This window comes from Schistocerca nitens, chromosome 1 (assembly GCF_023898315.1).
Source record: "Schistocerca nitens isolate TAMUIC-IGC-003100 chromosome 1, iqSchNite1.1, whole genome shotgun sequence".
Classification (NCBI taxonomy): Eukaryota; Metazoa; Arthropoda; class Insecta; order Orthoptera; family Acrididae; genus Schistocerca; species Schistocerca nitens.
The window spans coordinates 312,000,190-312,011,603 of NC_064614.1; positions in this window are offsets into that span (position 1 = coordinate 312,000,190).

The following is an 11,414-nucleotide window of genomic DNA, read 5'->3' on the forward strand; positions in this document are numbered from 1 at the left end:
GATGATGTCAACCAGGATACCGAGCAGCATACATAGCACACCCCCGTTGGGCATTTGGATCACAATAGCCATACATCAACACGATATCGACCTTTTCCGCAAATGGTAAACGGTCCATTTTAACACGGGTAATGCATCACGAAGCAAATACCGTCCGCACTGGCGGAATGCTCGGTGATACCACGGACGTATGCGTTTGTGACTATTACAGCGCCATCTATCACAAAGCGAAAAAAGTGGTCCAATGAAAACATTCATTTTTTTTGCGTACTACACGAATATGTAATAAAAATGGGGGTTCCTATTTACGAAAGACGCAGTTGATATCCGTTTGACCTATGACAGCGCTATCTAGCGGGCCAACCATAGCGCCATCTGGTTTCCCCCTTGAAGCTAGACGAGTTTCGTTCTTTGTAGTTTTTTCGTTTGATGCTTATTTCGTGAGATATTTGGCCCGGTCACTATCAGTGGACCATCCTGCATATACAAGGTGCTGTAGAGTGAACTGCTCGCCTGCAGGTGTGTCTTTTTACCTCGCAACTAAGGGGGCAGTTTAAAGGCACATTTGCATGCTGAGCTTTTATTATCAGAAAACATAATTATAAGTACTGAAATAAGGAAATAATTTTGGCCATAGAGATAGTCTGCGGCTGTATAAATATTGTATGCAGCCGCTGGAAACATTTGAAGATTTTTGATGGTCAGATGATTAGCATATTTTGGCACACCGCCATTAATACTACATTATTTTATTAATGCGTTCACGAGTTGCAGCCAAACGGCACTCGTAATTGCGTAATACAAGGGTCGTAATTTAATTGTGGTTTATTTCAGAATATACTGTTATTAGTAACCTATGTATGTTTTATTTTGTATCTTTAGTCATTGTAAGATTGTTGGGTGGCTTGGCATTGCAAAAGGTTCCGTACTTCTAAGCAAAAATGTCGTCGAGCTCCATCCGCCGCTGTCTTCGGGTGCTGTCTTATTATGAAGTCCGATTTTAAACAGAGAGAAGAAACATGATTAGAAATACATGAACAGACCTTGAACAGGAAAAGCCATGCTCAAGCTTCAAGAGTTTGTATGATATTTAATATTCGTTACTATAATTCACTGTACTGGCTCTATCCAGAAACGAACGAGGTAAATAAAATTACTGTAGCTTTCATTAGGCAGTTTGATTGCATCATTCCTGAAAACGTAATGGAACAACATAAAATCAATTTCGTGTCCTTGAGGTTACAAGGAGAAGCAAAATCATGGGAAACAAGGGTCAGTAACACATGTAAAACATATAAAGAATTTGTTCAAGCGTTCTTGAGTCATGACTGATCTTCCAGCACACAAAACAGAGCGACAAGTTAAATAATTCTGTACATAAATTTTGATGGTGAAAGTCATTAGACAGTAAATACATAGGAATAAGGTACTAGAAGGCCCCCTACCAAAGTTCAGTGGCGTCAAGGTAGTAATAAACATAAACTTAGCAGCCAGCTTCTGTCAGAGGCCGCCAGCAGAGAATGGTCAAACCTGTACTGCATTCGTCTGTAGGAAACAAAGCTATTAGTTTAGTTCTAAGAAGCATCATATTTGGTTAAATTACGTGGTTGAATATGAGAAAGTTATGAATGAAGTCCCTCATTCTACCACGGAAATACCGCCACAAAAATTATTAACTGAAATGTCAATCAGTGACAAGAAAAAATATCATGAATAACGTTCTTTGTATTGCTAGGTAATTGACGATTACCACCTGCTCGAGTTAAATGACAGCATACTTCATTTACTTCCCCTTCTTTCTTACAGAACTATATCTGTCTTCTTTAACATTCTCCACTATGAAGGTTAAGATGAGCAGATGAAATGAGCGTTTGGCATTGTTGGCCGGGAGGCCCTATTCGGGGAAGTTCGGCCGCCGAGTGCAAGTCTTATTTCAGTCGACGCCACGTTGGGCGACTTGCGCGGCGGCGAGGAGCATGAAATGATGAGGAGGACAACACAACACCAAGTACCCGAGCAGAGAAAACCTCCAATCCGTCCAGGAATCGAACCGGGCCCACTGCATGAGAGGCAAGCACGTAACCACCCAGCTAAGCAGGCGGACAGATTAGCAAACTTTCTTACACCGAATGCAACAACAAAAGCAAAAACTATGTTAAAAACAAAGTAATCCAGCAGAATAAGCATCTGTATAGCACTGACGAAAAACAGACATTTGACGGAATGTGACAGGCCAGATCATACGAGAGAAAGGATTGCAGATACGCCAACAAGGGGGACACAGTATTTAACAACAACAAGACACTAGTACTATACTCATGCACATAAGAAAGCAGGTGTTGACAGACGTGAAAATTACCGAATAAGTTTAATAAGTCACGGCTGCAAATACTAACACGAATTCTTTACAGACGAATGGAAAAGCTGGTAGAAGCCGACCTTGGAGAAGATCAGTTTGGATTCCATAGAAATGTTGGAGCACGTGAGGCAATACTGACACTACGACTTATCTTAGAGGATAAGTCTGGAATGGAAACCTACCAAAGGAGGATGTGGCCGAACGGTTCAGGCGCATCAGTCTGGAACCGCGCAACCGCTACGGTTGCAGGTTCGAATCCATCCTCGAACATGGATGTGTGTGATATTCTTAGGTTAGTTAGGTTTAAGAAGTTCTAGGTGACTGATGATCTCAGATGTTAAGTCCCATAGAGCCCAGAGCCTTTTGAAGCAAAGTATTTTATTCCATCTCCTATCTGAGCAGTATTAAAATAATGACCACTCCTTTCAGGTGGAATGACAGGCACATGCCACATGCTGGTCATTCACCTACGGCTTGCGAAACTGACAATGTGTGATTCGCGAATAAAATAGTTCTTACTGAGAAAAATAAACAACTGATCTGTCACACAACACAATGGTCAGAGCATAGTCAGCAGCTGAGCACAATGCGCGCAAAAGGAATGCGGAAGCTAGCCGTGGGTGCCTTGTGAGCGTGAGTTCGAAAAACATTGTCATGAAAGTAGACCTGCCTTTGTCAGGAAAACATTTCAACCAATTAAATGTCTCTAATTGCCACACTCTATCAAGATACTTCTACTTCCGTAATAATACCAACCATTGTTTTCATTTGTGAAGCTTGTTGTATAAGTAGTTTATTAATGCTGATAGTGTGTATGCAACAACTGAATTGCTTTTTCGCAACACGGTGAGCCAATTAAAACATTGTTATTTGTGACTGCTTTGCGACTAGGCTCACCTGTTATTGAACTGTGCTTTGTTCTTGATAAAAGAATAAGAAAAACAAAACAACTATTATGTAGTAACGGAAAGAGATGGAACGCTTAAACGGCGAATAACGAAACACTACTCAGTGATAATAGAATTCAGTATTCCATAAGTCCGTATTTTTCGGATGGGCGATATTTCCACTGCCCATATGCGCCATGTCGAAGTGAACATACGGCAGGACTGCTTTCCCGGCTAGCAGCGTGAGTCATTACTGAAGCAGGCCAGTAGTACCAGATGGTGCGAGCAAGCACAGAGCTCGTAAAAGAGTGCGCAGGGAAATGCCACAGCTGTGACCAAAACCAAAACACTGATGACCAAAACAAAAACACTGATTAAGATATCGTAGTACGATGTAAATAGGGGCATTGTTTACGAACAATCAACATAAAAACAAAACATTATGTATTTATATTGTAATAGTGTACAAGAAATGTCTACTTAAAATTTTTTAAAATTATTAGGAAACCTATTTAAGGCATTTTGTATTATTTCATGGATTTTTACTGGAGCTGTATGCTGAGTTTGGAGGTGGGAAAATGCATTGACAGTAGTTGAACTCAATAGTAATTTTGAAAGTCTGGAGTTTCACAAAATACATTATGTTTTCATCTCACCACTTCTAAGCTAGGGCTCTCTTTATTGTAGTGTTCTGGAACTGCAGTTACTGAGAAAAGACAGGATAACAGGATATGGCCACACCAATGCACATGCAGCGTTTCCCTAGAGAATATTCCTTAATATAAAAGTCATGTCTCCTTACAATGAGAAACACATAACCTTGTGATATTAACAATATAATCGTTTTAAGAAAGTAAATAAAAGAATACGCATTTGCATAGTTCAAAAATATGGTTTATGAACATCTAAAGCACCATTAGTTGGAACTTTAGACATGAGACAGCAGCCTGTTACCGTCCCTTCACAACATTAATTCTTATTATACCTGCTAGATGGCATATACGTATATTTAGTCACACTCTATGATGCGCCTCTTTACCCATGAAAGCAGACATGTGATTAAATTTTGTCATCTGTTATAATGTGATGTTGTTATGGAAGAAAATGTTGGAAGTTTACCGTTTATGGCTGTAATGATACTTGTATCGCTATAACCTCCAGCAGTTCGCTGATCTGGTTGTCAGTGGATTCGTATTCAATATTACTGTAACGATACTTGCATCGCTATAGCCTCCAGCAGGTCGCTGATCTAGCTGCCAGCGGATTTTTATTCAAGACTATCATTTCTGAGGCTGGCTGATTTCACCACAGCTGCCACATCAGTCTTTGATTTGGAGTCTTTATATCTCTTAACCCTTGATGCTGACGCACGATTAACGGTGCGAGGTAGGGGGAAGCGCAGATTTTTTTTCTTCAGGCCTTTTTCGATTATCATTTGCTGATCCAAAATCGTATTCCACAAGATAGACGCTTTTAAGGACCTAGCTGTGCACAGAAAATGAAAGACTCCTTCGGACCTCGAAACCTAGTACTTCTGGGGTTGAAAAATCTATAGAGAGATCGACAGGAAAGGAAACAGATGGAGCTTGATACCGGTAGCTGGACCATGTCTCGAACTCATCTCGCGGCCCCACGGTTGCTACCCCGTGTACCCTCAAGGTGGGAGTTCCCTAAGGGCGTAACCATTTCGCATAGTATTTATTTGTAGTGTAATGCATTCCTTTAAAATACAAAGTTTTGCGTGACGAGAAATAAATTCTGATGGGTGTCCGAAGCCATGAACTCTATGTTCTCGCTGAATTAAAACTGGATATTACCATTTGAGAGCGATAATTGAATTAACCCTGATTCATAGCTGTAGTGGCGATATGCATAATTAAGAATGTGCGTCAAATTAATATTGAAAATCTATCTTTAAAATTCGATGGAATATGAAGCACAAAACTTAGATTTTGCCACAGCAAATTTGCTTTTACGCACGGTCTTTCGTCTGTTGTTACTGTTCACAGTCGCTGATTGTTTTGAAAGACAGAACAAATTTTTCTTAACGAGATTTCGACATCAGTTCATTAAAGGTCACAGGTGTTTCATCAATTTCTCTTTTTCATGCAGGATAACATTTGACGTCATGTTGCGAACAAATTGTTCGGTGATTGATTGGCCGTGTTCCTGATTTATCGACATACCGTCCAGATATATGATGAGGTAGGCTGATGTGTTGTAATTGGCAGATTAATTACCATCAACGAGTAATGTAACATGTACTTCCTCCAAATTTGACTCTCTCGTTGTTTCTGTGGATACTGTTTCTCATAATATAACAACAGCCCGTTCAGAGAGTCATTTTACGAACATGGTAGAGTTTTAATTAAAACCATTTCAGATAAGTACACTGACTTGATTAGAGTCCCGTTAACAGCCTAGAATAGCTATTATGCAAAGATGACGGCGATACTCATTTCTTCTGCACAAATGATAACACTTCCTTCTACTGATTAGCGGAAATATAACTGAGAATTTCTGAAATGGCGGGATCATCCTTAGCTTTCTGCAAAATGATAAGTAGTCGCATTACATTGCGAGCGATGAGGATTTGTTAATTTCTTTCTCAGCACTTGCACTATATTAACTAGGATTATTTGACCTGGTCACAACGCGTTATCTTGGATCGGGCCCTCGTAAGATCTCGATAAGGTTTCAAAATGATGAAAAGATCGTCAGTTTTTTCTATATTCAATAATGTAAAATTGAGAGCTTCACAAAATCCAGACAATGAATTATCCTCTGACTACGAAACTAATCATTCACAACTGGAATCGTATATAGACGTAACTTCCATCTGTCTCATAGGACCAGTTGAAACCCATGCCGGTATTTTAGTTCCGAATAACCGGCATTTTTCGGTGTTTGTTTGCTCTCGGTTATAAAAGGTGTTTTATTTTTATTAGGAACCGGATAAAAACCAAAATATCAGAAAGCCATAGCAGCAGTGCTAAAATTTTTCGTTTTTAAATAAATTTTTTAAACAAGTATATTTTATTCGGAAACTTTGCATCACTTTGAAATATTGAGTACTTATAAAAAAATGGGGAAAACCGATCAGTGCTATTTTAACAACAACGAAAGTAGAAACGAGCAATAAACACGTAACTTAGGAACTAGAACACATCGCTGAGACATTAAAGTGCTTGTTAGCATGTGGCATGGCTAAGGGATCCTAGCGCGTACTTGCAGTTACCCAATCTGGTCTATATGGTAGTTACTCATTGTCGTCGCCGGAGATCTGTTGTATTACAGAATGGCATCATCTGGAGAAGTTTGTAACAATATTATCGATTGTGAGTGGTTAGTACAGTGTAATTAACTGTATATAACTATGGAGTGTTTATTCTTTACGCGTTAAGTTCTTTGAATTGTAGAAGGGAAATGGAAATTTGTAATGTATATTTCGTTTTAACTTAACAGTGTGCTAAAATAAAGAAACTTTATTAAATATGTCTGTTTATGAAAACGAAATTGTATGTAAATAAGTGTTTCATACTTAGGGAAATTATATGATGTAACTTAAAAGATGTAGGAAATCCCTCCACTACGGAAGAGACTTTGCGCTCGAAAAAGGTGGAAGTGGCGGTCAATCTGGGCGGCAAGAGAGGGAGTCAGTCAGTCAGTGGTCAGCAATTGTGCAGTCAACACCGCAAGTACCAAGTGAGGCATTCAGGAACCGAATGGCCTCGGATGTGGTTCCGGCTGTAAAATGGTGCGCTCGCATTTGGAATGGCTATAAAAATGACTAATACGTTGCCAAGAAGAATTAAATACAGCATAAATCAGCCGGAGGGGAGACCAGATAGCCGCCACGTGCTTGCCACCACCATTTCGCCACTGCTTCACCAACTTTAGAGATCAGGTATGTATACCAGTATGATCCAGTATACTTGTGTGTACTTTTGCAATAATAATTCTAGTGTTACAAAATTCGTGTTTGAACTTTGAAACTGTCCTCTTCATGATACCAAGCAGGGTCCTTTCCTAAACGTGTTTAAGACCGAGTATCCTGTTTATGAAAGCATACTAACTTGTTTCTATTTAAATGTGCTAAGTTTCAGATTTAGAGTATAAAAGTTGCTAGTTAAACCATTTGTTTCACAGATAAAGAGAGATGCACGTTATTGGGAACTTGTTAAAAAATTTTATTTTGCTTTGAATTGCTACTGCGTTGATTGTGCCAAAGTTTAGTGCTAAAGAGTATAAATGTTTATACTTAAAATCACTTACTTCTCAAGTAAGGAAAACGGCACATATTGCTAAACCTAATTGAAACTTTACTTTACCCTGAACTTATTTCTGAAGTTAATTAAGAGTATTGTCAGTATATATTTCTATAAAGCATTGAAAGGTAAATAATGTCAGGTAGGGATGGAAGTCAGTACTAATGTGATTAAAATTGTTTCTGAAAGGTGTGCATAGTTGCTTATAAAGGAAGGGACAGTTTAAGGGCCCCACTTTAATCTGTACAAACTGAATATGGTTCTCGCTAATGAAATCCGAAACATTTCCACAGTAGAGTGAACATGAAATGTGTTAGTACAGTGTTATTTACTGCATTTGTGATGTGTACGTGTTAGTCAAATTTGAATTCTTGTCATGTGCCACATACTCTCGTGATGTATTTGAGAACAATTTTGTGCTCAATTAATTAATGGGTGAGGTAGTAATTATACCTAACAGGAGTAAAGTGTATTTTATATTTCTGTGATTGCTAATCTATGCAATTAATAGTTACTGCTATCTACTGTGCAGTTCGCCTGGTAGTTGTGCGTGTTCATTGCACTTTACTAAGAGAGAAATTACGGAAGTCCCTTTTGCACGAGTACATTTAAATCCATTGAGAGTAATGTCTTCACATTATTATGTATAATTAGGCTGGCTACCGTTTTCTTTTTTCAATTGCAAAAACTTTCTATACTTTCTTTGTTTTCTAAATTACAGTCTTTCTGCTTTCTACTAATTGCCATTGTACGAAATCCATGTTCGATACGCTCTGTCCATTAGTTTAACACACGGTCAGTTTCAAAATTCCTCCCACAGGGGAACGCTATATTGTACATTTAGGTCATATTTTTGGCATTTAACATTCCGCGTTAGTGTTATAAGTTACAATAAACTTGCGATATAATATAAGCAAGATACTTAAAACAAAGTTTATAATAAAAACAGAAAGCAGATTATTTGGTGCCTGTGTTCGCACAAGATGTCTTCATGTGTTGTTAGGTCTTGAAAACGGACAAATTAAGATGAGAAATATAGTTCTTTAATCTCGGTTTTCACCCAGTAACACTATTCGTAATGTCCTGATAGTGGAATGACCTCAGATCACATTACTTTTGGGCCGAATTTCAAACAATTAGAAGGAGTAGGAGGATACTGGTGCTTTTTTGTAGTGGTCAACCACTTTTCACCTTTCGAGAAAAGCTCCTAATTGTGGTTGTACTAAATTTTCTTTTATGTGCCTATTTAATTTAATATTTAGATTCAACTTATACTGAAAATAAGGGAGTGAAAAATTTTCACGCTTTAGTCGATCTTTATGTTTATTCCAGGAAGTAATAGCAATAAAAAACCTAAAATCGGTTGTTTCAAAAATCCGTTATTTTGAGCAGGTTTAACTTCCTAGTTAAGTTGGCGTTGTTTATTTAAGCAATAATTATTATCCGTACTGTATCGGGGAAATCTGATTTATTCATGTTGTAAATTAATGACCTGGCAGGCAATATTGATAATAGCGCAGGATTTTATGCGATATCACAGTTTTCTTTAATGATGTACTGTCTGAGAAAAGCGGTCCAACTACCGAGTCAAACCTCGATAGAAACACAAAAGTTAGCACAGATCGTTAGGTTCCTTTAAAATCTTCGGGAATGTAGAGTAATTCACTAAACAAAAAGGGGAAAAATGTATTATCTTATGACTATAATATCAGTGAGTCACAACTGGTATCAGCTAACTCATACCTGGGGTGTTGCTATTTAAATGGTGTAATGATAAGCATTAAAGGCACGTAATGTGTGTCTATAGGAAACGTGGTCCGTAACTGAGAAAGCGTCACGACGATCTCTCCGTTGGGAAAAGATTCCAGATAGACCTCCCATTCGAATCTCCGGGCGGAAACTTCCAAGGGGGAGGTGACCAGGAGAAAATGGCTGAAAAAATAACTGAAGCATAACGATTTAGGAGTCGGGGAGTGGACTGTCAGCAGTTTAAACGTGATAGGAAGCTACAATATCTCAAAAGGGAAATACTAAGGCTCAGTCTAGGTTTTGTGGGGGTCAGTGAAGTGAAATGGAATGAAGATAAGGATTTTTTGTCAGATGAGCATAGGGTAATATCAACAACAGTAGAAAATCATACAACGGGAGGAGGATTCATATAAATAGAATTATAGGTCAGTGTGTAACTTTCTGTGTACAGCTCAGTGACACGGTTATTCTCATGAGAATCGACAGAAAAACATAATGGACAACGATAGTTTTGCTATACAAGCCGACGTAGTAAGCTGAAGATGAAGACATGGAGAAAGTATGTGAGGATACTGAACGGGTTACTCATTACGTAAAGGAAGATGAAAGTCTGTCATAGGGGGCTGGAATGTGGCCGCAGTGAAAGTAGTGGAAGAAAGGGTTACGGGAGAATATAAGCTTGATACTAAAAACTTAATGAGTTCTGCATTAAATTTCAGCAAGTAATAGTGAAATTCTTTTCAAAAAAACGCAAGAGGAGGAGGTATACTTGGAAAAGGCCGGGAGGTACTGGAAGATTTCATTTAGATTAGATCATGGTCAGGCAGAGAGTACGAAATCTCATACTAGGTTGTAAGGCACACACAGAAGCAAATACAAACTCAGATTACAATTCAGTAGTGATGACGAGTAGGCTTAAATTTAAGAGGCTATTCAGGAAGAATCAACGCATAAAGAAGTGGGATACGGAAGTACTACGGAATGAAGGGACACGCTTGAAGTTCTGTAATTATACTGCAACAAGGAATAGGCCAATAGGCAGTTCAGTTTGAAGAGGAATGGACATCTCTAAAAGTGTTCACCAAGTGAAAAAAAAACCATAGATACAAAGAAGGTAATTGCGAAGAAACCATGTGTAACACAAGAAACACTTCAGTTGACCTATGAAGGAAGGGGGCACAAAAATGTTCAAGGATATTCAGGAATACAGAAATACAAGTAAGTTACGAATGAAATAGAGAGGAAATGCAGAGAAGTTAAGATAAAATGGCTGTGCGAAAAATGTGAAGGAATCGAAAAAGAAATGATCGTCGGAAGGACTAAGTCATAGTACAGACAACTCTACCCGACCTATGGTGAAATTAAAAGCAAAGATGGTAACAATAAGAGTGCAATGTGAACTCCATTGTAAATGCAGAGGAGAGAGCGAATAGGTGGAAAGAGGATATTGAAAACCTCCGTGAGGAGAAGGTTTGCTTTCTGTGAAACAGAAAGAAACATGACTCGATATAGAAGAGTTAGGGGATCCAGTATTAGAATCAGAATTTAAAACAGCTTTGGAAAACTTAATATCAAATAAAGATGAAGGTATAGATAACATCCCATCAGAATTTCTAAAATCATTGGGGGAAATGGCGATAAATGACTGTTTACATTGGTGTGCAGAATGAATGAATCTGACGACACACCATCTGATTTTCGGAAAAATGTCATCCACACTATTCCGAAACTGCAAGAGCTGACAAGTGCGGGAATTATCGCACAATCATCTTAACGACCCATGCATTCAAGATGCTAAAAAGAATAATATACAGAAGAATGGCCAAGGTAGTTGAGAATGTGTTAGGTGACGATCAGTTTGCGTTTAGGAAAGGTAAAGATGCTGGAGAGAGAATTTTGACGTTGCGGTTGATAATGGAAGCAAGACTAAAAGAAAATCTAGATAAGTTCATAGGATTTGTCGATATGGATATAGCGTTTGTCAATGTAAAATGGTGCAAGATGTACGAAACTCTGAGGAAAATAGGGGTAAGCTGTAGGGAGAAACGGATAATATACAATAAGTGGAAGAGCCAAGAGGGAATAATGTGGAAGATCAAGAACGAACTGCTCGGACTGAATGGGTTTAAGACAGGGATGTAGTCTTTCGCT